At 41.7% G+C, this 27,500-nt stretch overlaps 1 long non-coding RNA gene across 2 annotated transcripts in view; it reads left to right on the top strand.

Annotated features, from left to right (window-relative positions):
* The window catches only part of LOC137638359 (uncharacterized), a 319,347-nt gene that overhangs the window by 249,329 nt on the left and 42,518 nt on the right, over nt 1–27,500 (top strand). For both annotated transcript variants that reach the window (XR_011044109.1, XR_011044108.1), the window contains exon 3: nt 14,130–14,228. This is a non-coding gene — a long non-coding RNA (uncharacterized lncRNA). The remainder of the gene's footprint in view (nt 1–14,129; nt 14,229–27,500) is intronic.

The following is a 27,500-nucleotide window of genomic DNA, read 5'->3' as shown; positions in this document are numbered from 1 at the left end:
CTTCATCATCGCCATGCGTTACTAGCCCACTGCAGAACAAAGGCCTCAGACATGTCCTTCCACTTGCGTCTGTTTATTCTCTCTCTCTCTCTCTCTCTCTCTCTCTCTCTCTCTCTCCTCATGAATTTTTATATACTCGTGAGATTTACATAACCCTTTCTTTGACCTACGGCCATTATGATGCAACATTCGTTGAGAATTTTATAAACATCCTATTGAAAATAGAATTTTTTACTATTCATGAAACGAGGAATTCCATCAAAACTAAATCTAAAACACGTCCAGGCACAGGCCACATGACTGGTTCAAATAAGGTTGTTTCACAGATGCAAATCAAGTGAAAATACAATGTGTACGTGTTGGTATTTTGATTCTGGATAAGGCTGTTTGTGTTCGGGCCTCTGTATGCTGAATATAAATCAGAAGTTTATATTGGTGGAAATGGTAGGGCACCAGACACCCGTTGGGATACTGAGAGCCAGTAATTTATTGGGTCCTTTGATTGGCGAGACAGTACGACATTGAATCCCCCTCTTTGCCTACACATACAAGAAATAGTCTAGCCCATTCTGTACACTTTCTCCTCTTTCCTCATACACCTGATAACACTAAGTTAAAAGAAATATTCTTCTTCATTCAAGGGATTAACTACTGCACTTTAATTACTCAGTGGCTATTTCTATATGGTGAGGCTAGAAGAGAGACTTACTATGGTAAGCAGCTCTTCTACTAGGACAATCCAAAATCAAACTATTGAGGTCTTCTAAGAGATTGACACTCCAAAATCAAACTTTTGAGGTCGTCTAGGAGATTGACACTCTAAAATCAAACTATTGAGGACTTCTAAGAGATTGACACTCCAAAATCAAACTATTGAGGTCGTCTTGGAGATTGACACTCCAAAATCAAACTATTGAAGTCTTCTAAGAGATTGACACTCCAAAATCAAACTATTGAGGTCGTATAGGAGATTAACACTCCAAAATCAAACTATTGAAGTCTTTTAAGAGATTGACACTCCAAAATCAAACTATTGAAGTCTTCTAAGAGATTGACACTCCAAAATCAAACTATTGAGGTCGTCTAGGAGATTGACACTCCAAAATCAAACTATTGAAGTCTTCTAAGAGATTGACACTCCAAAATCAAACTATTGAAGTCTTCTAAGAGATTGCCACTCCAAAATCAAACTATTGAGGTCGTTTAGGAGATTGGCACTCCAAAATCAAACCATTGAGTTCTTCTAGGAAATGGTCACTCCAAAATCAGACTATTGAGCTCTTCTAGGACACTCCAAAATCAAACCATTGTTCTCTAGTCTTGGGTAGTGGCATAGCCTCTGTACCATGGTCTTCCACTGCCTTGAGTTAGAGTTCCCTTGCTTGAGGGCACAATCAAGCAAACTATTCTATATGTTTCCTTATTTCCTTTCCTCACTGGGCTATTTCCCCTGTTGGAGCCCTTGGGCTTATAGTTTCCTGCTTTCCCAACTAGGGCTGTAGTTTAGCTAGTAATAATAATATTTTAAAGGCTCTTAATATATTTAATGTAAACTAATGTGCTTCAAATATCCAACATTTATACAAGTACGAATTTATGATTGATTTGAAATAAGTATCTAAAATAAAATAAACTACGAATACAGATAATTCTCTATCTCTCTCTCTCTCTCTCTCTCTCTCTCTCTCTCTCTCTCTCTCTCGTGGGTCGTCATCCTCAAATAACTTATTTAACGGGCTTTAGACTCAACGTACCTAATTATCATAGTAGATTACCAAACATTTTAACATTCTTTTCCTCATGACTTGTAGAGAGAGAGAGAGAGAGAGAGAGAGAGAGAGAGAGAGAGAGAGAGAGAGAGAGAGAGAGAGAGAGTTCCCTGGAATTTTGCGGGTATTTAAGATTTTTTTTTTTTTTTTTTTTTTTTTTTTACGAGAGGTTCACGACTATTTGCATAACTGCCTCGAAAAAGTTAATCACCGCCTGTTGCAACATTCTTGAGCCAAGTGGACCACCAGATTTGGAAACCGATTCAGTGATTGTTGTTTACTTCTTCATACTTTTGTTTATGTACATATTATTATTATTATCATTATTATTATTATTATTGCTATTATTTTGTTATTTTATTATTTTATCTTATTATTATTATTGATAATTATTATTATTTATTATTGTTATTATTATTATTATTAATTATTATTATTATTAATTATTATTTTCAATTATTATTATTATTATTATTATTAATTATTTTTATTATTATTATTATTAATTATTAATTATTATTATTAATTATTATTAATATTAATTATTATTATTAATTATTATTAATATTAATTATTATTATTATTAATTATTGTTATTATTATTATTATTATTATTAATTATTGTTATTATTATTATTTTTAATTATTATTATTTATTATGATTATTGATTATTTTTATTATTAATTTTTTTATTATTAATTATTATTTCACCAATCATTCAGCTGGGCTCCACAAGGCACAAGAAGAGTTGCAATTATCGAGTTGGGACTTGCAACTCTTCTAGTGCCTTGTGGAGCCCAGTTGAAAGTTTGGTGAACTAATCTCTCTTGGGGAGTGCGAAGAGCATGTCCAAACCATCTCTATCTGCCCCTCACCAAGATTTCATCCACATTATTATCATTATTATTATTACTTGCTAAGCTACAACCCTAGTTGGAAAAGCAGGATGCTATAAGCCCAGAGGCTCCAACAGGGAAAATAGCTCAGTGAGGAAAGGGAACAACGAAAAATAAAATATTTTAAGAAGGGCAACAATATTAAAATAAATATCACTTTAGAAACTATAAAAATATTAACAAAACAACAGGAAGAGAAATAAGATATAAGATAGAACAGTGTGCCCGAGTGTACCCTCAAGCAAGAGAACTCTAACCTAAGACAGTGGAAGACCATGGTACAGAGGCTATGGCACTATCCAAGACTAGAGAACAGTGGTTTGATTTTGGAGTGTCCTTCTCCTAGAAGAGCTGCTTACCATAGCTAAAGAGTCTCTTCTACCCTCGAGTAATCTCTCTTATAGTTTCATTTCTAATCCTGTCCCGCAATTAATCAAGATCTCTATTTTTAGAACGTAAATAGTATAATAAATATTTAAAGAAATTGAACCTTACAGAGATGAAAATAGAAGTGTGATTTACATTTACAATGAAAAGAATTAATTCAGGTTTAGTCTTGTAGTTAAATGATTTTAATTTTTAACGCTTAATCCGATTGCTATAAATGTTTTCTCTGAATAGCACATATTCCCTCCAGCTTTCAATTTGAATCACGACTAGAAATAGTAAATCATTTTCTCTTGTGATGCTTAAGGCCAACATCTCATTTGGCATTTTTCTCGGCTGAACTGTTCTCTCGTCTGCTATTTTTGTTCTACAATATTTTTAATGCGGAGTTGTAGTTTTATTAATTAAATTATTATTATTATTATTATTATTATTATTATTATTATTATTATTATTATTTTTATTATTTTTATTCTTATCATTATTATTATTATCATTATTATTATTATTATTTTTATTATTATTATTATTATTATTATTATTATTATTATTATTATTATTAGTTAAGCTACAACCCTAGATGGAAAAGCAAGATGCTATAGTCCCAAGGGCTCAAATAGGGAAAAATAGTCCAGTGAGGAAAGGAAATAAGGAAATAAACATGAGAAAAAATTCAAATGAAATATTCCAAAAACAGTAACATCAAAACAAATATGTCATATATATAAACTATAAAAAGACTTATGTCAGCCTGTTCAACATAAAAATATTTGCTGCAGCTTTGAACTTTTGAAGTTCTACCGATTCTCATAATAGTCTAATTATTCTAATAGTTTAGTAGAAATTCTTGAAATGTTATTTCATTAAGGTTTGCTTAAGCAATGACTGACCCATTTTGAGATGAAAAAATATATTTTCATATGGTACCTGTTGCAAATCAGACGATGGCTAGGTTAAGTAAAATTTGGAAATCAAATCGCTTGAAATGACATAAGAATCAGGCTATATATCAGTTTAGTGAGATCGGTGTTACTATATAGACATGAGTCATTGTATGACAATGGAACAATCTCCAATAGGTTTAGTTGTTTTGAGAAAAAAAACCCTCAGAAGAATATTGGGAGTTGAATGGCAGGACAGGATTAGAGTTGAAACTATAAGAGATATTACTCGAGTGCCATATGTGGATGAGATCATGATAAGGGGTAGATGGAGATGGTTTGGACATGCTCTTCGCACTCCCAAAGAGAGATTAGTTCACAAAACTTTCTACTGGGCTCCACAAGGCACGAGAAGAGTTGGAAGATCCAAGCCTACATGGCTGAGGACTATGAAGCGTGAAGTAGAGGATGAATGGAGTAGTATTGATTTAAAAGCTCAAGATAGAGACGACTGGCGAAATCTAACTGAGGCCCTTTGGGTCAATAGGCGTAGGAGGAGATGATGATAATGATGTTACCTGTTGTAAAGGAGTTTTCTGATTTGTTTATATACCAATTTAACTAGGGAAAATAGGATAATTGCTATATATAGTTCTTTCTCTCTAAGTATTAAAATACGCTTTATATGTAAATCATATTCATGAAGTATCTATAGGTTTTTTTTTCTATCGGTAACAACTCATTCTAGAAAGAAAATTACATTCAGATATTTTCTAAGTTGCTCTACCTTTTCGGTCACGCTTACCCCTCCTCGTCCCTTGGGCAGGGGGGGGGGAGGGAGTACTCATACCCTGGTAAGAGGGGGTGTATGTGTGTGCATTTCTATCTGAATATTTAGTCGTCATTTTTTGCCGGGTCGAGTACACTAGTGTACAGTATATATATATATATATATATATATATATATATATATATATATATATATATATATATATATATATATATATATATATATATGTATGTATATATATATATATATATATATATATATATATATATATATATATATATATATATATATATATATATGTGTGTGTGTGTATGTATATATACTGTATACTATATATATATATATATATATATATATATATATATATATATATATATATATATATATATATATATATATATATACATATATATATATATATGTATATATTGTATACAGTATACTCACTTTTAACCAAAACTGGCATGGTACAATGTGCAGAATAATGGCTGCAACATTATCATCGTTGTAGGAAAGGGATTGGGATTTTTGGGGAGTCTATAGGTCTTGCGGATGAATCCCCAACAGCCATTACCTGGCCCTCCTTGGTCCGAGCTTGTTGCCGAAGGACCTTGGGCTCTGATAGTATGTGTATGAGCTTAGTATGTAGGACATTATCCTACCCCTTGCCTGTGCCATTCATAAGTGACCTTTAAACCTTTAGCGTATACTGTACATGTTTCATACCATGCTGTCCTCCAGGTATAGTGAATCTCTCTCTCTCTCTCTCTCTCTCTCTCTCTCTCTCTCTCTCTCTCTCTCTCTCTCTCTCTCTCTCTCTCTCTCTCAAATAGGAGAAATTCTAATATAACTATGAATATAAATAATAGGCATTTTAAAATATAATAGAATATATCGTCTTAAAATGCTGCATATGGCCTCTCTTGAATTTATTCTTATCTCATAATATTAGTTTGAATTAGAAATGTTTATAACCGAGTTGAAATGAACTAATTTCATGGAATACTGGTAATTTAATTACCCAGTAATTATGAGTCCTGAATTAATTTCAAGAATTATGTAGGCAATGAGAGTTTTAGCATCACGTATTCTCTGTCCTTGTGTTAGTTGAAGGAGTAAAGAGCTAATACTATTATAATTGTTATGAAGCTTCATCTGTGGTGGATAACGCGGGAGGGTAGGGGGCTGTGGCACCCTAGCACTACCAGCCGAATTGGTTTGAGTCCCTTTTCAGTCAAATGATTATTCAAATTCCATTACCTTTCATAGATACTTTATCTTTGGGGGCTGGTATATTTTACAATTAACTCAAATGGGTGTAGATGGCCTTAACAGATATACATGATATGAGTGTAGCATTGAGTGAGCCTGTTTTAACTATTGAACCAACTAGCACATCCATTACAATTAATGAGACATTTTTAAAAAGTATTATTAATGTGTATTAAAATTTCATATAAGTTGGTTTTTCCATATACTGTACAGTAGTACCTTGGATTACGAGATTAATATGTTCTTGGAGTGAGCGTTGAAACTAAATTGCTTATAATCTAGCACAATTTTCGTTTAAAAATAGTTCACTTAATGCATTCCACACAAATATAAATAAACATATAATGTACATTAATTAAAAAAGTTTTTTAATGTTAATTATTGATTGATTTGAGGTTTTCTGGCATCCTGATGCTAATTATTGAACAATTTATAACCTAATAACTGAAATCAGTACAAAATAATTTTCAATATTTAACTTAGCCGGTGATTATAATAGCTGCAACTCTGTTGCTCGACAGAAAACTCTAAGGAAAAATTCGCCAGCGATCGCTACACAGGTAGCGGGTGTACCCAACAGCGCCATCTGTCGTCCAGATACCCAGTACTCATTGTAACAAAGAACTCAATTTTCTCTCTCTCGTGCTATCGGCAAGACCTACTTATTCGCTGTTGCTAACTGGATTTGTTTTCACAACTATTTGGTGAAGTACACTATTCTAGTTTTGAGCTTTCGCTGTGCAGGCTTTCTCTTCACAAATCCTTGAATTCTTTTTTTGATTACGGATTTTTGTTGATGACTTTTTGATAGTTTTTGAATTCCCCTTTGACCAATTCAAAATGGCTGACCCTTCACAAGTCCCAAAGTTTAGGAAGTGCAATGCTAGGGACTGTTCAAGGCGTCTTCCGAAGGCCTCTATCGACCCTCACACTGTTTGTTCCAATTGTCGGGATAAAACCTGTCAATTGGAAGATCGATGTGAGGAGTGCGTTGGGCTTTCGGAATTCGATTTTATCGAATTCCAAAAGTATACACGTAGGCTAGAGAGAGATAGAGTTAGGAGAAGTTCCTCTCGTTCTATTGACATTCCCTCTCCTCATGCCCCACAACCTATTCCTTCCCCTGTAGTGGTTGCTCCTAATCCCCCTTCTGGCACTCAGGAACCTTCGATGGCTGATATGATGCGTGCCATCCAAGCTCTGGGTGAGAGAGTTGAGTCCCTGGCTAGTGACCGTAACCAGCTCATGGCGGATGTGAAGGAGCTGAAGTGTAAAAGTGCAGTGGAAGTGTTAAAGTGAGTGATAGTGTTGTGGATAGTGTTGCGCTTGAGGGTTCGTCTGTTCGTGCCTGTCGTCCTCCTAGTCCGGGACCTCTTGCAAGCTCCCAAGTCCAGGGGAGAAGCAATGTCGTACGACAAATGGGTTCGAGAGGCTTTAATCAGCGAACAGACGTTCCCTCCGTGGTATCGGGCGCATCTTCCCAAGATCGCCCCTGCCACAAAAAGACGAGAGAGCCCATTTATTCCTCGTCTTCGGAAGGTGTTTCTCGCAAGAAACCATGGACCAAGGTCTCACGACCGTTAAAGCGCAAGTCGGTCCCTTCCGCGCAAGTCCAACGGCCCAGCTGTAGCCACTGGGTCAGTTCGGACTCGCTGCAGTCTTCCGATGACTGCTCACCTCCTAAGAGAGGCAAAGCGGTACCGCCTCAGACAGTTACACCGTCTGTCGCCGCACCTGCTCCTGCAGACCCTAAGTGGTCTTTACTGCAAGACATGCAGTCTCAATTAACGTCACTTATGCAGGACTTGCGTGCGGAGAAGGTTGCTGCCGCACCAGCTAGTGCAGCATCTTGCCTACAACCACCCACACGCTCGGTTGTGCGTCCTGTGGACGCTGAGGCGACCTTCTTGCGCACTCCAGTTGAGAGAGTTCCGCCACCCATGCGTTCCAGTGTGCCCTGCCAGCCGCATGTTGACGTTCAGCGACGCACGGAGCCTTCCGTTGACGTTCGTGAGGTACAACAACCGTCAGAGTTGTTTTGTTTTGACGCGGTGCGTCAACCTCCGCAACCCAGTGTGGTTGCCACTGCTCACCCACATCAGGCTAGACAGTCTGGAGTAGACGCTGTGCGTCCCCGCGCTGCTATGGTTGTTGCCAGCTCACAGACTGGGCAACAGTTCCATGACGTTGCGTCCGGCTCAGTCACGCATGCACCCGTGCGACCGGACTCAGCTAACCAGCCGTTACCTACTCCATTGCCGCTTTCTCCTCAATACTCGGATGAGGGACTTTCTGATGATGATGGTGCTGCACACGTAGATGAGCCGCATTCAGAACTGGACGAGCCTAAGTCTACGCAACCCTCTTTGGACTTTAGGAAAGTTTTGGCGCTGTTCAAAGAGATGTTTCCGGACCAGTTTGTGTCTGTGGCTCCGCGCTCTCCTCCGTCAGAGTTTGTTTTAGGCATGCCGTCATCCACTCCTGCCTTTACTAGACTCGTCCTCGCACGCTCGTCCAAGAGAGCTTTACGAGTGATAGGAGAATGGATGCATTCCAAAAAGAGTCTAGGGAAGACAGCCTTTACGTTTCCCCCTGCTAGACTCTCTTCTAGATCGAGCGTCTGGTATGCCACGGGAGAAGTTCTCGGCTTGGGAGTTCCTGCCTCTGCCCAGGGCGACTTCTCAAGTCTTGTAGACTCTCCCCGCCGGCTAGCCATGAGACGCTCAAAGATATGTTGGTCATCTTCGGACCTGGACCACCTTTTGAAAGGTATATTTAGAGCCTTCGAGGTCTTCAACTTTTTAGACTGGTGTCTGGGAGCTCTAAGCAGAAAGATCTCTCCGACAGAGAAGGAGACTTCCTTGCTCATCATGTCCTGCATGGACAAGGCCGTACGTGACGGGTCTAATGAGCTTGCTGCATCTTTTGTGTCCGGAGTCCTTAAGAAGCGTGAGAACCTTTGCTCTTTCCTGTCAGCTGGAGTTACACCATGCCAGAGATCCGAACTTCTGTTTGCTCCTCTTTCCAAGTGCCTCTTTCCAGAGGACCTGATTAAGGAGATTGCCGCTTCTTTGATACAGAAGGATACTCACGATCTTGTTGCGTCCTCTGCTCGCAAAGCCACCCCTTTGCCTACCTTGTCAGCTAGACCAAGGATGGACACTCCAGCGTCCCGTTTTATTCCGCCCTTTCGTGGCAGAGCCTCCAGCAGAGGAGGTGCTCGTGCCGAAGGGAGACGTGGAAAGAAGAAAGGAACCAAGTCCTTTAAGGGCAGAGTCTGACTGCCAGCTTCTTCAGACAGCAGTGGGAGCCAGACTCAAGAACTTCTGGCAGACCTGGGAAAAGAGAGGCGCAGATGCACAATCTGTGAAGTTGCTCAGAGAGGGGTACAAGATCCCGTTTGTACGGAAACCCCCTCTAGCAACGTGTCCCATCGATCTCTCTCCCAGGTACAGAGAGGAAGACAAGAGACGAGCATTGAAACAGGAAGTGTCTCTCTTACTAGAAAAGGGAGCGGTAGTCAAAGTCCTGGACCATCAAACCCCGGGCTTCTACAACCGTCTCTTCTTGGTGTCAAAGAAGACAGGAGGGTGGAGGCCGGTGCTAGACCTCAGTGCGCTGAATGTCTTTGTCACAAAGCAGACGTTCTCCATGGAGACCACAAAGTCCGTTCTAGCAGCGGTCAGAAGGGAAGACTGGATGGTCTCTTTAGACCTAAGGGACGCATACTTCCACGTCCCCATCCACCCAGACTCCCAACCTTTTCTGAGATTTGTTTACGAAAAGGTTGTCTACCAGTTTCAAGCCCTGTGCTTTGGCCTAAGCACAGCTCCTCTTGTATTTACGAGGCTGATGAGGAATGTAGCCAAATTCCTTCATTTAGCGGACATCCGAGCCTCCCTCTATTTGGACGACTGGCTTCTAAGAGCTTCTTCCAGTCGTCGCTGTCTGAAGGATCTAAAGTGGACTCTAGATCTGACCAAGGAATTGGGTCTCCTTGTCAATATGGAAAAGTCTCAAGTGGTCCCATCCCAAACTATTGTGTATTTAGGGATGGAGATTCACAGTCTAGCTTTTCGGGCTTTTCCGTCGGCCCCCAGAACAAGCCAAGCCCAGTTATGCATCCAGAACATGCTGAAGAAGGAACGATGTTCAGTCAGGCAGTGGATGAGTCTGATAGGGACCCTATCATCCCTGGAACAGTTCGTGTCGTTAGGAAGACTACACCTCCGTCCTCTTCAATATCACCTAGCTTTTTACTGGAAAAAGGACAAGACGCTAGAAGCGGTCTCGATCCCCATTTCCGAGAAGATGAAGTCTTGCCTGACATGGTGGAAGGACAGTATCAGCCTCAGAGAGGGTCTGCCCCTGGCTGTTCAGACTCCCAACCACGTTCTCTTCTCGGACGCATCGGACATAGGCTGGGGCGCGACATTAGACGGTCGGGAATGCTCGGGAATATGGAACTCGAGTCAAAGGACAATGCATATCAACTGCAAGGAGCTACTGGCAGTTCATCTGGCCTTGAAAAGCTTCAAGTCTCTCCTTCAAGGCAAAGTGGTGGAGGTGAACTCGGACAACACCACGGCTTTGGCGTACATCTCCAAGCAAGGAGGGACCCACTCTCTGACGTTGTACGAGATCGCAAGGGACCTCCTCACCTGGTCAAAAGGTCTAAACATTTCGCTAGTAACGAGGTTCATCCAAGGCAACTTGAATGTCATGGCAGATTGTCTCAGTCGGAAGGGACAAATCATTCCAACAGAATGGACCCTCCACAAGGATGTATGCAAGAGACTTTGGGCCACATGGGGCCAGCCAACCATAGATCTCTTCGCAACCTCGATGACCAAGAGGCTCCCATTATATTGCTCACCAATCCCGGACCCAGCAGCAGTTCATATAGATGCCTTTCTCCTAGATTGGTCACATCTAGACCTATATGCATTCCCTCCGTTCAAGATTGTCAACAAGGTACTGCAGAAGTTCGCCTCTCACGAAGGGACAAGGTTGACGCTAGTTGCTCCCCTCTGGCCCGCGAGAGAATGGTTCACCGAGGTACTTCGATGGCTAGTGGACGTTCCCAGAACTCTCCCTCTAAGGGTGGACCTTCTACGTCAGCCACACGTAAAGAAGGTACACCAAGGCCTCCACGCTCTTCGTCTGACTGCCTTCAGACTATCGAAAGACTCTCGAGAGCTAGAGGCTTTTCGAAGGAGGCAGCCAGGGCGATTGCTAGAGCAAGGAGGACATCCACCCTTAGAGTCTACCAATCGAAGTGGGAAGTCTTCCGAAACTGGTGCAAGTCAGTATCTGTATCCTCGACCAGTACCTCTTTAACTCAAATAGCTGACTTCCTTTTATACCTGAGGAAAGAACGATCTCTTTCAGCTCCCACTATCAAGGGTTACAGAAGCATGTTGGCATCAGTCTTCCGTCACAGAGGCTTAGATCTTTCCAACAATAAAGATCTACAGGACCTCCTTAAGTCTTTTGAGACCACGAAGGAGCGTCGTTTGGTTACACCTGGTTGGAATTTAGACGTGGTACTAAGATTCCTCATGTCAGACAGGTTCGAGCCGCTACAATCAGCCTCCCTTAAAGATCTCACCTTAAAGACTCTTTTCCTGGTATGCTTAGCCACGGCTAAAAGAGTCAGTGAGATTCATGCCTTCAGCAAGAACATCGGATTTTCATCTGAAACGGCTACATGTTCTCTACAACTTGGTTTTCTAGCCAAAAACGAGCTGCCTTCTCGACCTTGGCCGAAATCGTTCGATATTCCAAGCTTATCGAATATGGTTGGAAATGAACTAGAAAGAGTCTTATGCCCTGTGAGAGCTCTTAAGTTCTATTTAAAACGAACTAAACCTTTACGAGGCCTGTCAGAAGCTTTATGGTGTTCAGTTAAGAAACCATCTTTGCCTATGTCAAAGAATGCTTTATCCTATTTTATCAGACTGTTAATACGAGAAGCTCATTCCCATCTGAGTGAGGAAGACCAAGCTTTGCTGAAGGTAAGGACACACGAAGTTAGAGCTGTCGCAACTTCCGTGGCCTTTAAACAAAATAGATCTCTGCGAAGTATAATGGACGCAACCTATTGGAGAAGCAAGTCAGTGTTCGCGTCTTTTTATCTTAAGGATGTCCAGTCTCTTTACGAGGACTGCTACACTCTGGGACCATTCGTAGCTGCGAGTGCAGTAGTGGGTGAGGGCTCAACCACTACAATTCCCTAATTCCATAACCTTTTTAATCTTTCTCTTGAAATGTTTTTATTGTTGTTTTTGGGTTGTCCGGAAGGCTAAGAAGCCTTTCGCATCCTGGTTGATTTGGCGGGTGGTCAAAGTCTTTTCTTGAGAAGCGCCTAGATTAGAGGTTTTGATGAGGTCCTGTTGTATGGGTTGCAACCCTTGATACTTCAGATCCTAGGGGTCGCTCAGCATCCTAAGAGGATCGCGAGGCTCCGTAAGGAAGACGTACTTAAAAAAGGCAGAGTAATTGTTCAAGTCGACTTCCTTACCAGGTACCTATTTATTTTGTTTTTGTTATTTTGATAACTTCTAATATGAAATAAAAATTCTTAGCTCATAATGATGTAAACATATTTTGCTGGTCTCTACCCACCCCCCTGGGTGTGAATCAGCTATTATAATCACCGGCTAAGTTAAATATTGAAAAATGTTATTTTGATAATAAAATAAATTTTTGAATATACTTACCCGGTGATTATAAATTAAAGGACCCTCCCTTCCTCCCCAATAGAGACGCAGTGGACCGAGGAGAAAATTGAGTTCTTTGTTTACAATGAGTACTGGGTATCTGGACGACAGATGGCGCTGTTGGGTACACCCGCTACCTGTGTAGCGATCGCTGGCGAATTTTTCCTTAGAGTTTTCTGTCGAGCAACAGAGTTGCAGCTATTATAATCACCGGGTAAGTATATTCAAAAATTTATTTTATTATCAAAATAACATTTCACAATGAAAAATATAAATGATACTTTAAAAGTATTTAAATTAATGAAAAATAGATGAAAAAGTTATATGCAACACCATTTTGGTCTCATGCTAAGCCGAGAAGGACTTCCATGTCATTTCTCATGCTGGCATGATGGAGTTTGTACGTGCTGTTGTTGGAGTAAATATGGATGGCTGGATCAATGCCACCTTGTTGGTGGAGCTTTCCAGCTATATGCACTGGGAAGAGATTAATATAGCTTTGTGAAATAATCACTGTAAATGCCGTAATCTCACTTGCTAGTGCACCCATCCGATAAGCTGCCACGGTACGTTTTTCTATTGTTCTTGCCAGCTAGCATTGTACCTGTACAGGCAAGGTTTTTATGAACCGCAAATCATAATTACCTACCTAACACTTCTCAGTTTTTATTTTCCTTCTTCAAAAGCTTTCAACTGTTTCCCCTTCTACAAAATACCTAACAACTTTAGTTTGTCTTCTCTTCAAATAAGAAAAAATAGTACCAAGGACACATGGCTGGTTTTTTAAAATATAGATCTAGTTTAAAAACTGATTACACACTCATACATCAAAGTTAATACTGTAGACAGTATGTTTTTAAACATTTAAAGCGCATTAATTTAAGACCAGCAGATGGCATTTCGTTACACCCGAGAAATTCTGCATGTCGAGGGACAGTCTCGTTCTTACAGAGAGTGAATTTTATGCTCGCAGACTGACGCAATAATTGTAATCCACTTTGACTATGTATTATTGTATCCAGATTTGTTCGTCTCATAGTTAATCGTAAACCAAGATACTACTGAACAGTACTGTACTTGTACAGTAAACTAGTGCAGTACTGTATATTTCTCTCCATATAAATATTTCCCATACTGTACATGCATTTCAAAATAATTACCAGCTATAACATATCTTAAAATTTGGATAATGGTAATAAATAAAGGAATAGGGATCATTATTTATTTATGGACCACAGGTATAAGGGATAATAATGCAAATGGCAGTTTTTTTTAATTGCAGTAAATAACATGACACAGTACCTTAGCCCAACACATGACATCCATGGCTGTGAAAATAGGCTACTAAGAGACTATTGTATATCCTATATTTAACAATACAGTCTCTTTCAACTACATTTTCCTTTTACAGATATATGTAGAAGACATTGTTGGATGGAGCAAGCTATGAATCAATTACAATACTGCTTAAAACTTTGAAAACTGATTGAAGAATACAGTACCAAGTACCGTATGTATTTATAAATTCTTGTTTATTTAATATACTTTACAATAATTGAGAGAAACAAAATGAAATGATAAATATTAAGAAAAATAATTATACAGTATAAGGAATTTCATCACTAAAAAAGTTAAAGATTATCAAATATCTGTAAAGTGAATGTCCTAAATGGTTACTTCATGACCATTTTTGTGATATAGCAAACTAATATTGCATATACAAAGCTTCAGGTTAACATATATTAATGTAAAATGAATTAATAGTTATTGATACTGGGGTTTAGATGATGTTGCCCTTTCAATAAATAGAACTTCAAATTCATAGACTATATTTAGGTAAGCTAGTGGTTTTAAATAGGCTTTAGACATTTTTGCCCACTTTTGATCAGGAAACGTACTTGGGCTTCGTTAGTAGTTTTTTTTTTTTTTTTTTTTTTTAAAGATGACAAATGAAAGGACATTAAATAAATTTTTGTACAAGTATTTAGGAACTCCCCAGACAGATCTTTAAAAATCAACTCTACATACCACAAATATTGGTAATTTGTGTGGTTGATTTATGTAGTAATGGTTTCTTTTGGTGTGTTAAGAATCCAATTCCACAACTGCATTAAGATTTTAATTTTACAGTAGTCCATAAGGGGTTAGTGTAAGATGGATATATGGATAAGCACTGGGGTTTGGTGAAGAGTCCATTCAGCTTTGAATTTTAGCATTTTACTTGGGTGGTTGCATAACTTGTTGCAATATTCAATACCATTTTATATTACTTATTTAAACTAGTACGAGAGGCTACAAACAATTGTGGTGATCTTCAGAGTTGAGCTTTTGTTTTTAAAGGATAGCATGTACCTTTACCAACTATGACAGTTTATTTCAGATGTGATTTTTACTTAGTGTGCTATTATAGGTCTTCTCCTTACTGATTTAGGCTATGTAAGATTTGCCCTGTTTATATAACCTGAGAGCTCACATTTTGCAATGCCTGTTTTCAGTTTATGGATTTGAATTGGTTGATTGAGTTTTGGCTATATGGTCTGGGGAAGTTATTCAATGCCAAGGTAAAATTTGGTAAGAATTGAGATAGATCTTTAGATAGGATAAAGATTTAAATAATTATTTTCCTAATGAAATTCTTTTTAGATACTATCCCTTCACCAGTCATTTTCAACCTTAAATGTGTTAAATATAGTTTGTCTCTTTGTAACATGAATAATGACTTTTTGTACTTACACAAGATGACACATTTGCTCTGACACGAATACAGACCTTTATCCTTTTAAATAGTAGTTCAGCTTCCGCTGACCCCGGCTGGAAGAAGATAACAGATCCAGTGTGGTAAAGAATAAGGAGGGAACGGGAAAAGGGGGTGATGCGACCATTCTCCCTCATGGTTGACTCTTTATTCTTGTTTTAGCCAGGGCCTTAATTGGACAGCCACTTTCAGCGACCAGAACTGACCTTTGTGTTTCTGTGATTTCTGGTGGTGATGTTTCTTAGCTTCATGTTGGGGTTTGGTGTGTTACTGTGTTTATTTGTGTGCGTGTTCATGGAACAATCCTGCGTGATGTATAAGTGTGCTGTCATATTGCTGCTTGGTCCAGCAGACAACAGTTTTCCTTTCTTGTTCACGTGCCTGGAGTGTAAAGACTGGCTGGAGGATCAATGGGCTTGCCAAAACACAAAGGAGGTGGAAGATGACCCTGTCCCAAGGTGGGTCTGTAGAGCATCTCTATTGGCCACACTGTTTTCTTAGAGGTGGAGGCCGCTGCCGGTAATTTGATTCAGGTGATCTCCTGGCTAGATCATTGCTCTGGCGCAGTCTCTCTCTTCACCACTGGGAAAATATGAAGAAGCCCAAGGTTCGCAAGAGAAACTCAGAACGTGTCCTCTTGAGCAGTAAGGCCATCAATTAAATTACATCATACCATAATCTTCACATATGGGCTAACTGGATCCTCGGGAGAATAGATGTAGTATTCATTAAGCTGTATAGACAGTTAAGCAGCAGGGAGACATTGGAGTTCAGAAACTCCCCTCTCATGGTGACCCCCATACTTTTCCCCCAGGAGTAGGTAGATTAGGCTCATAGAAAGGTGGAGGAAGATAAGATAAGACTCCCTGTTCCAGAGGACAGTGTCTTTCCCCCCAACAGGAGGAAACGGGCTGGTGTACAAACCGTCTTTCAGACCCAGTCCTGTCATTGTTCCCCGTGCACTGTATAGAAGCAGCAGGCATATCTGCAGGAGATAAGTCTCCTCTCCAGAGGTTCGGCATGGAGATATACCTCTAATTCTTGGCATTCTGTGCTTGTACTGGACCTTTCCGAAGAGGGAGAGTAGGAGGGGGTCCCACCAGAGGTACGAGAGGCAAACCCCCCACGAGTCTCCACAGGGGATGGGTGCTTAGCGACCCACTGGAAGAAGGGGCAGGAGCAGGTGCCAACAATTGGACAGTGCGAGTAGGCCTACTTCGGGACCGTTACCGCGTCATGTTCATGAACTTAACCCTCCTTTCTGGAGGATGTTCAAATTCCACCCCCAGGAGTCGGTTCTGAATCCTATGCTCCATCAGGAGTTCCAAAGCATGATGGCCTAGGGACCCTTCAAGAAGTCTTGGAACAGTCTCCAAGCTTCTCTAGTTGCTGCCTCTTCCTAATGAAAAAAGCGATGAAAGGATGAAGGCCAGTCATAGATCTGTTTCCATTGAACATTGTTATTCTCGTGACACCCTTCAAAGTGGACACTGCAGCAATCAGGAAGGGAGACTTCCTGCTATCACGGGACTTGAAGGACGTGTATTTCTAGATGCCCATTCGGTTTTGCGTGGGAAAGACGGTTTACCAATTCAGGACCTTCTGCTTCGGACTCTCAATGGAACTGCCGGTGTTCACACTTTACCCTGGTTTTAGTGTGGGCTCACTCCCGAGGTATGAGGCTACTTCATTATCTGGATAACTGACAACTCATTTTGTCCTGAAAAGGTGGTCTTGGTTCAGCAAAAATATGAACTCCTCCGCTTCTGTGCTAAACAGGAGAACATCATCAAGTGGGAGAAATTGCAATTGATCCCAATGCAAGAAATGGTGGCAAGGGCATTCCCCTCAGATGACAGACTGTCTTGTCTTTAGCAGCACCCTTCTTCATTTAAAGACTGGTCCCTCAGGAAAGGATACACCAATGGGCTGTAGAATAGTCCTTAAAAACCCAATGGGCGGGGTTATATTAATAGAAAAAAAAAAAAGAGCATGGAGGCTCATATCTAGTGGTCATTGGAGAACTCTGGGATGGGTACATCACAGGAGTGCACGCCTACAGAAGTTAGTCTGTTCACGGATGCATCCAAGGAAGGGAGGGGTGCACATCTGAACACTGTCCATAGAAGTTGGACTCCACAGGGACAAAGGCACCACATCAATGAACTGGGGATGATGACAGCACTACAAGTCCTGGAGGCTTTCATGGATCAGATTTAAGATTACTCAATGAGGTTGATAAGCAACAACTCCACCACATCAGCAAACAAGGGAGTATGGTGTCCCTCCTTTTATGTGCCGTGACAATGAAGGCTCACTTGTGGGCCTAACTGGGAGTTTCATCCCAGGGAAGCAAAATGTCATGCCAGACAGACTCGTCAGCTGGGGTCCAAAGGTTGGGTCAGAGTGGTCCTTCATGTGGGGAGGAGTCTTTTGACTTCGTGCGGTCCCCCGATCATAGACCTTTTCATGACCAACCTAAACCACAAGCTTCTCGTCTATTATATATTGCTCGCCAGTCCCCAATCCGATGGCCTTCATCGAAGACGCTTTCTAGTATCCATGGGATGTGTGTACGAGAAAACTTTCTCCACCTTTGGCCTGATCAGGCAATTGTTCAACAGTCCTGACCACCCCTAACCTTTTAGTAATCTTGGCAGCGCCAAAATGGCCTTGCATCGAGTAATACCCACACCTAGTTGCCCTCCTCGTATACGATCCCTGAGAGTTGCCCTCAAGTCCAGACCTTTTCTGCCAGCCCCATGTGGACGAGTATCACAACACTGTCGTGTCCCTGGCATTTTGCAGTTGGAAACGATTTAGTTCTTTCTTGGAAAGAAGGGATTTTTGAGGGGAACTGTAAGAGATGTCAGGTTTCCTGTGAAAATCCTTCTCAATAGTTTACCAGGCCAAGTTGCCAGTCTTCTATGCTTAGTGTAAGGCTAAGGGCATCTCTCCACTCTCTACCTCTCTGTGTGACATTACGGACTTCCCAGTATTCCTTCGACTAAGAGGGTGTCGGTACCAGTGATCAAGGGCTATTGATCCACCCTAGGTCAAGTCTTCAGACTGTTCTCTGCCTTCGTGTGTGACATTACGGACTTCCCAGTATTCCTTCAACTGAGAGGGTGTCATACCAGTGATCAAGGGCTATTGAGCCACCCTAGGTCCTCTGCCTCAGTGCGTGACATTACGGAGTTCCCAGATTTCCTTCGATTGAGAGGGTGTCGGTACCAGTGATCAAGGGGGCTATTGAGCCACCCTAGCTCAAGTCTTCAGACTATTCTCTGTCTCTGTGTGTGACATTAGGGACTTCCCAGTATTTCTTCGACTGAGAGGGTGTCGATACCAGTGATCAAGGGCTATTGAGCCACCCTAGGTGAAGTCTTCAGATTGTTCTCTGCCTCCGTGTGTGACATTACGGACTTCCCAGTATTCCTTCGACTGAGAGGGTGTCGATACCAGTGATCAAGGGCTATTGAGCCACCCTAGGTCAAGTCTTCAGACTGTTCTCTGCCTCTGTGTGTGACATTACGGACTTCCCAGTATTCCTTCGACTGAGAGGGTGTCGATACCAGTGATCAAGGGCTATTGAGCCAACCTAGCTCAAGTCTTCAGATTGTTCTCTGCCTCCGTGTGTGACGTTACTTACTTCCCAGTATTCCTTTGACTGAGACGGTGTCGGTACCAGTGATCAAGGGCTATTGAGCCACCCTAGGTGAAGTCTTCAGACTGTTCTCTGCCTCTGTGTGTGACATTACGGACTTCCCAGTATTCCTTCGACTGAGAGGGTGTCGATACCAGTGATCAAGGGCTATTGAGCCACCCTAGGTGAAGTCTTCAGATTGTTCTCTGCCTCCGTGTGTGACATTACGGACTTCCCAGTATTCCTTCGACTGAGAGGGTGTCGATACCAGTGATCAAGGGCTATTGAGCCAACCTAGGTCAAGTCTTCAGACTGTTCTCTGCCTCTGTGTGTGACATTACGGACTTCCCAGTATTCCTTCGACTGAGAGGGTGTCGATACCAGTGATCAAGGGCTATTGAGCCAACCTAGCTCAAGTCTTCAGATTGTTCTCTGCCTCCGTGTGTGACATTACGGACTTCCCAGTATTCCTTCGACTGAGAGGTGTCGGTACCAGTGATCAAGGGCTATTGAGCCAACCTAGGTCAAGTCTTCAGACTGTTCTCTGCCTCTGTGTGTGACATTAGGACTTCCCAGTATTCCTTCGACTGAGAGGGTGTCGATACCAGTGATCAAGGGCTATTGAGCCACCCTAGGTCCTCTGCCTCCGTGCGTGACATTACGGACTTCCCAGTATTTCCTTCGACTGAGAGGGTGTCGGTACCAGTGATCAAGGGCTATTGAGCCACCCTAGCTCAAGTCTTCAGACTATTCTCTGCCTCTGTGTGTGACATTACGGACTTCCCAGTATTCCTTCGACTGAGAGGGTGTCGATACCAGTGATCAAGGGCTATTGAGCCACCCTAGGTCAAGTCTTCAGACTGTTCTCTGCCTCTGTGTGTGACATTACGGACTTCCCAGTATTCCTTCGACTGAGAGGGTGTCGATACCAGTGATCAAGGGCTATTGAGCCAACCTAGGTGAAGTCTTCAGATTGTTCTCTGCCTCTGTGTGTGACATTACGGACTTCCCAGTATTCCTTCGACTGAGAGGGTGTCGATACCAGTGATCAAGGGATATTGAGCCAACCTAGGTGAAGTCTTCAGATTGTTCTCTGCCTCTGTGTGTGACATTACGGACTTCCCAGTATTCCTTCGACTGAGAGGGTGTCGATACCAGTGATCAAGGGCTATTGAGCCAACCTAGGTCAAGTCTTCAGATTGTTCTCTGCCTCTGTGTGTGACATTACGGACTTCCCAGTATTCCTTCGACTGAGAGGGTGTCGATACCAGTGATGAAGGGCTATTGAGCCAACCTAGGTCAAGTCTTCAGACTGTTCTCTACCTCTGTGTGTGACATTACGGACTTCCCAGTATTCCTTCGACTGAGAGGGTGTCGATACCAGTGATCAAGGGCTATTGAGCCAACCTAGCTCAAGTTTTCAGATTGTTCTCTGCCTCCGTGTGTGACGTTACGGACTTCCCAGTATTCCTTTGACTGAGACGGTGTCGGTACCAGTGATCCAGGGCTATTGAGCCACCCTAGGTCCTCTGCCTCAGTGCGTGACATTACGGAGTTCCCAGATTTCCTTCGATTGAGAGGGTGTCGGTACCAGTGATCAAGGGCTATTGAGCCACCCTAGCTCAAGTCTTCAGACTATTCTCTGTCTCTGTGTGTGACATTAGGGACTTCCCAGTATTTCTTCGACTGAGAGGGTGTCGATATCAGTGATCAAGGGCTATTGAGCCACCCTAGGTGAAGTCTTCAGACTGTTCTCTACCTCTGTGTGTGACATTACGGACTTCCCAGTATTCCTTCGACTGAGAGGGTGTCGATACCAGTGATCAAGGGCTATTGAACCAACCTAGGTGAAGTCTTCAGATTGTTCTCTGCCTCTGTGTGTGACATTACGGACTTCCCAGTATTCCTTCGACTGAGAGGGTGTCGATACCAGTGATCAAGGGCTATTGAGCCAACCTAGGTCAAGTCTTCAGACTGTTCTCTACCTCTGTGTGTGACATTACGGACTTCCCAGTATTCCTTCGACTGAGAGGGTGTCGATACCAGTGATCAAGGGCTATTGAGCCAACCTAGCTCAAGTTTTCAGATTGTTCTCTGCCTCCGTGTGTGACGTTACTTACTTCCCAGTATTCCTTTGACTGAGACGGTGTCGGTACCAGTGATCAAGGGCTATTGAGCCACCCTAGGTGAAGTCTTCAGATTGTTCTCTGCCTCTGTGTGTGACATTACGGACTTCCCAGTATTCCTTCGACTGAGACGGTGTCGATACCAGTGATCAAGGGCTATTGAGCCAACCTAGGTCAAGTCTTCAGACTGTTCTCTACCTCTGTGTGTGACATTACGGACTTCCCAGTATTCCTTCGACTGAGAGGGTGTCTTTACCAGTGATCAAGGGCTATTGAGCCAACCTAGCTCAAGTTTTCAGATTGTTCTCTGCCTCCGTGTGTGACGTTACTTACTTCCCAGTATTCCTTTGACTGAGACGGTGTCGGTACCAGTGATCAAGGGCTATTGAGCCACCCTAGGTGAAGTCTTCAGATTGTTCTCTGCCTCTGTGTGTGACATTACGGACTTCCCAGTATTCCTTCGACTGAGAGGGTGTCGATACCAGTGATCAAGGGCTATTGAGCCAACCTAGCTCAAGTTTTCAGATTGTTCTCTGCCTCCGTGTGTGACGTTACTTACTTCCCAGTATTCCTTTGACTGAGACGGTGTCGGTACCAGTGATCAAGGGCTATTGAGCCAACCTAGGTCAAGTCTTCAGACTGTTCTCTACCTCTGTGTGTGACATTACGGACTTCCCAGTATTCCTTCGACTGAGAGGGTGTCGATACCAGTGATCAAGGGCTATTGAGCCAACCTAGCTCAAGTTTTCAGATTGTTCTCTGCCTCCGTGTGTGACGTTACTTACTTCCCAGTATTCCTTTGACTGAGACGGTGTCGATACCAGTGATCAAGGGCTATTGAGCCAACCTAGGTCAAGTCTTCAGACTGTTCTCTACCTCTGTGTGTGACATTACGGACTTCCCAGTATTCCTTCGACTGAGAGGGTGTCGATACCAGTGATCAAGGGCTATTGAGCCAACCTAGCTCAAGTTTTCAGATTGTTCTCTGCCTCCGTGTGTGACGTTACTTACTTCCCAGTATTCCTTTGACTGAGACGGTGTCGGTACCAGTGATCAAGGGCTATTGAGCCAACCTAGGTGAAGTCTTCAGCCTGTTCTCTGTCTCTGTGTGTGACATTAGGGACTTCCCAGTATTTCTTCGACTGAGAGGGTGTTGATGTGGAGGATTAATTTTATTTTAATTTATTTTTTTTGTTTGCCAAATCAGGAGAGAGAGAGAGAGAGAGAGAGAGAGAGAGAGAGAGAGAGAGAGAGTTTATTTAAGTTTTGTCAGGGAGAGAGAGAGAGAGAGAGAGAGAGAGAGAGAGAGAGAGAGAGATTGTTTACAGTATTGGCTTTAGTTTGTCTCAGAGAGAGAGAGAGAGAGAGAGAGAGAGAGAGAGAGTTGTTTTAGTATTGTTGAATCGAGACATTTTATTTGCTATAGCTTTGTCATTAGAGAGAGAGAGAGAGAGAGAGAGAGAGAGAGAGTGAGTGTGGGTGTTTATTTACTTAAGTTTGTCAAACCGCAAGAAAGAAAGAAAGAATGTTTATTTGCTTTAGTTTCGTCAGAGAGAGAGAGAGAGAATTTAATTTGCTTTAGTTTTATTAGATCGCGCGTGCGCGAGAGAGTATGTGTGTATGTGCGTTTGTGTGTGCGTGTTTTGTGTCCGCGGTGCGCGCTGAGGAAAGGGTAATTAGCGAATGATTGTTTGAAGTTGGAAAGATTGTTGGTATAATTGAGGTTGTTTGTTTACCTTTTTAGCTAGGATAGGGTGATGAATGTCTTGGGCGAAAGCATTGGATAGCGAACGATAGAAGGAGTCGGCTGTGTATTTTTTTTGCTCTTCGAAAGCCGGCTGTGAAGCGTTTTTTTCTTTTTTTGGCAGGCCGCGATTCCTCCTTTGGGAGAGAGTTCCTCGAGTGTTTACGTGATTGTTGATGACTTGGCCTGTAACAGAACTCGATACGATTGCTCAGATTTATTTTGTTGACGACCTGGACTACGATTATGATTATGATTTGATTGCTCTTAACGATGTTATTGATAGATGCTGTAACGACACCGCCGGAAGAAGGAATTGGTTTGGCATATTGATATATTAGATGATGATGATGATGATGACGATGATGATAAGTGCAATTGTGCATTAACATTTTTCAGCGGTCCGGTTGCTGCAGAGTTGTGTTTTTTTGGCTACAAAAGACTGTTGGCCTTGTGTGGACGAAAGTGTCCACTCAGAATTACATATTGGTTGTGTGGTTTAGTTTTAAGTTTTGTTAGGGTTTAAATTTGGTTTATTTGAATTATGTTACGTTTATTGTATGTTTTGTAAGTTGTTAATCGTTATTTATTTTGAGGGTTTAATTGAATGGTGGTATAATTAAGGCCGGTTTTGTGTTAAGTGTATGATTATTGATAAGTGTGTTTTTTTTGTTTATGTTGAGCGTTATAGTTTGTAGGAAATATATAGTTTTAAGGTTATGTTTTGTTTGTTTTTCCCTTCGTGCAATAGTCCAGTTTAAAGTAAAGTAAGGGGAAAGTTTGTGTTGTGGGATATTTTGAAAGAAGAGTGATCAAAGGTGTGGGGGTTTGTTTTTGTTGACATCCCGCCACATAAATTTGGCGCCCGAACAGGGACTGCCGAGGTGGGATAGAAGCTGGACTGTTGGACGAAGGACGGAATTAGGATTAAGGTTGATGAAAAATGGAGGAGCAATTAAGGGTTTTGAGGGAGGAATTGCGGCTGAGTAAGGAGCGTGAGGAGAGGTTGCTAGTAGAGAATGAGAGGTTGAACTGGGAGAATGCGGTGATGCAGAAGGAGCTTAGGGAGTTAAAGGGAACTGTAGCGAAAGTGGAAGAATGTTTTGAGATGAGGATGAAAGAGAATGAGGAACGAATGGAGAAACGAATGGAAGCTATGATGGGGCAAGTAATGGGGATGATGAAAACTGTCATAGGTGAAGGTGCAGTCGGAGGAGTGGCTTCTGCTTCTGGTAACGGGTTGATGGTGGAAGAGGATAGGGTAAGTGATAATGGGGAAGGTAGTGATAGTGATATTGAAAGTAAAGGGCCTAGACATAGTAAGATTGGAACGAAGGGTAATAGGAAGGAGAAGAAAGGTAAAGAAAATGTGAAGAAAGAAAAGAAGAAAGGTCAGGGTGTGAGTGAGGATGATCATGAATGGGTGAAGGTGGTAAGTAAGAAAAAGGTTAAGAAGGGAATAGTTAAAGATAGGACTTTGAGTGTAGAACTAGATTCATTATATTCAAATGAAGAAGAAGGCAACAAGAAGGGAGTAGACAGTGAAGATAGTAGTGAGAATGAAGTAGAGGACGTTTGTAAGACAGTGTTTATGAGAGAGGTTCCTAGGTGTGAAAGGTTTAATGAACATAGCAGTAGGAATGTATATGACTTCTTTAGGGAATATGAAAAGTTTTGTCAGGCTAAGTATGGGGATAGTAAGAGAGTTTGGGCTAGGGAGTTGGGAGAATTTTTGTCAGGATATTTGTTGACGATGTATGGGGTGATAATGAGTGTAGGAGAGGTTGAGTATGAAAGTGTAAAGAATAGGATAATTGAACAGGTAAAACGTATGAAAGGTAGTGTTAGGTATAAGCGAAAAAATGATTTTGATGAAGCACGAATGAAGGTGGGTGAAGCAATCTCGATGTATGTATGTCGGTTAGAAACATTGGCTAGAAAGAAGTATGGGGACGAAGGAATAAATGAAAATAAGGAACTAATGAAGAAGTTTTTGGGTACAATACCAGAGAGTGTGTGTGAGTTTATTAATTTGAAACGGAAGGAGAAAATGAGGTGGACTAGAGAGAGATTAACTTGGGATGATATTTTAGAGATAGTTGAGGATTACGAGTTGGATAGGTGTATGAAAGAAAGTAAATCTGTGAGTGTAAGAACTGGAATGGAGGAATGTGTGCCAGAATTTGGTAGTTTTAGAGATGCTGTTATGAGAGGGCCAATGAGGGCAGCTGATAGTGTAGTAGATAGAAGTGTTAGGGTGAGTAATGTAGGAATACCCATTCCGAGAAATGACGGGTTTAGACAGGGAAATCAAGTTTGGAGAGATAGAAGTGCTAGTACGCAGCAAGTTAGGTTAGGTAGTGGTATCCGTGAAGAGAGGTGTTATAGGTGTGGGAAAGTAGGACATAAAAAGAACGAGTGTAGATGGGCATTAGGAGCATGTTTCGGGTGTGGAGAGACAGGGCATCGTATTAGCGACTGTAAGAAAGAGAAAGTGGTTAAGTGTTATCGGTGTGGTATGACTGGACACATAGCGAGTGGATGCCGTAATAATCGTATGAATGTAATTTGTGGTAATTGTGGTAAGGATGGTCATTATGCTAGAATGTGCAAGGAGCCGCGGGGTAAGTGTACTGAATGTGGTGCAGATGGGCATGTAGCTAGGGTTTGTAGGAATAAGGGATCAAGTCAGCCAGGATGTTCGGGAAACTAATTAATCAGAGGGTTCAGCTGGGTGAGTCCTCGTGTGTGTGGGGAGTGAATGTGATGCATGTTCGTGAAGGTTTATTGCATGAAGATGTGATGGGAGAAAGAGCACATGATTGCATGAGTGTGAAATTGATTTTTAATGGTGTAGAGTTGGTTGGTTTGATTGATACTGGTTGTGGTGTCAATTTAATGTTTAGGAATGCATATGATAAGGTAAAAGAGGTTTGTGAATTTAAGGGATGTAAGGGTGAAGTAAAAGGTATTGGTAATTTGCGTATGCCTGTGCAAGGAAAGTTACGAGAAAATGTTATGATTGGGGGGCTGATGATGGAAGATAATGATTTTTACGTGGTCGAGGGAGCGAATGAGAAATATGACGTACTGCTTGGGTATAAATTTCTGAAAAAATGTGGTATGATTGTACATCCAAGTGTGAATATGATTGAAATAAAGGTTAAAGGTAATATTTGTGGGGAATTTTATTTAAAGGAAGATGGCAGAGTGAGTACGAAGGTGTGGAAGGGAGTGCCGTTGGTAGCAAAGGAAAGTGTAAAGTTATCGGGTAAGAAAGGTGAGGTTATTAGTGTAAAAGTTGCATGGCCGAGCAGTCTGGGAATTTCAAATAGTGACGAGGATGAATATGTAGTGGAAGGTATGGAAGCAGGTAATTTGGTGAAAACGAGTGCGTATATATATGATGGTGTTATGAATATGCAAGAACCCAAGGTGTATGTAAGGTTGTTGCAGAGTGTTAGGAGGAAGAGAGTACGTGGAATACGTGAAGGCGATTGCATGGGATGTATGTATACACTGATTAATGTAGAGGATGGAAGATATGTTAAGGCGAGACAGGTGATGTCTGGTAAGGTAAAGAACGATGACGATTGGGATTACGATACGTTGAAAGGAGGAATTAAGTTAGATGAGAGTATAAGTGAGGTCGAAAGGGAACGATTGCTTAAGATGTTATGGGATAAGCGGAGAGTTATGAGTCTCGGTGACGATGATTGTGGGGGGTCAGACCTGCCAGAATTTAAAATAGTTCTCAGTGATGATACCCCCATATATCAGCGTCCCAGGCATTTTTCTCCGCCTATTGCCAAGGAGATAGAGGAGCAGTGTCAGGAATTAGAGCGTATGGGTGTAATAGAAAGGAGTGAGAGTGCCTGGAATAGCCCTATTGTCCCTGTACGAAAGCCTGATGGAAGTTTACGTATGTGTATTGATTATAGGAAGGTGAATGAGGTGACTGTTAAAGAACGTTTTCCAATGAATGTGGTGTCTGATTGTGTTTATAAGATGCATGGAATGAAAGTTTTTACTAAATTAGATTTGGTGCGGGGCTATTATCAGATGCCTCTGGCAGAGGGAAGCAGGCCCATTACCGCATTTTCAAGTACAAATTGTCACTTTCAATTTAAAAGGTTGAGTTTTGGTCTTGCTAATGCGCCTGCTGCCTTCCAAAGAGCGATGAATGTTGTATTGGCTGGTTTCGATCGACAGAAGGTGACTGTTTTTATAGATGATATTCTGATTGCGAGCGAGACTGTTGAGGAACATATGCGGTTGCTTGAGGCAGTGTTGATGCGGTTAATTGAAGTTGGTGTGAAAATTAACCTTGAGAAGTGTACATGGTTGTCCAGGGAGGTGGAATTTCTTGGGCATGTAGTGGGTGAATCTGGTATAAGGAAGAGTGACAAGTTTGTGAATAAGGTGCGAGAATTTCCACGTCCCCGGACTGTGCGTGAGTTGCGAGGTTTTCTTGGTTTGGTTGAGTTTGGGCGCAAGTTTGTTAGAGATTG

The sequence above is a fragment of the Palaemon carinicauda genome, chromosome 3 (genome assembly GCF_036898095.1).
Source record: "Palaemon carinicauda isolate YSFRI2023 chromosome 3, ASM3689809v2, whole genome shotgun sequence".
Lineage (NCBI taxonomy): Eukaryota > Metazoa > Arthropoda > Malacostraca > Decapoda > Palaemonidae > Palaemon > Palaemon carinicauda.
The sequence above is the reverse complement of the archived record's forward strand: the minus strand, read 5'-3'. Positions and strand labels throughout refer to the sequence as shown.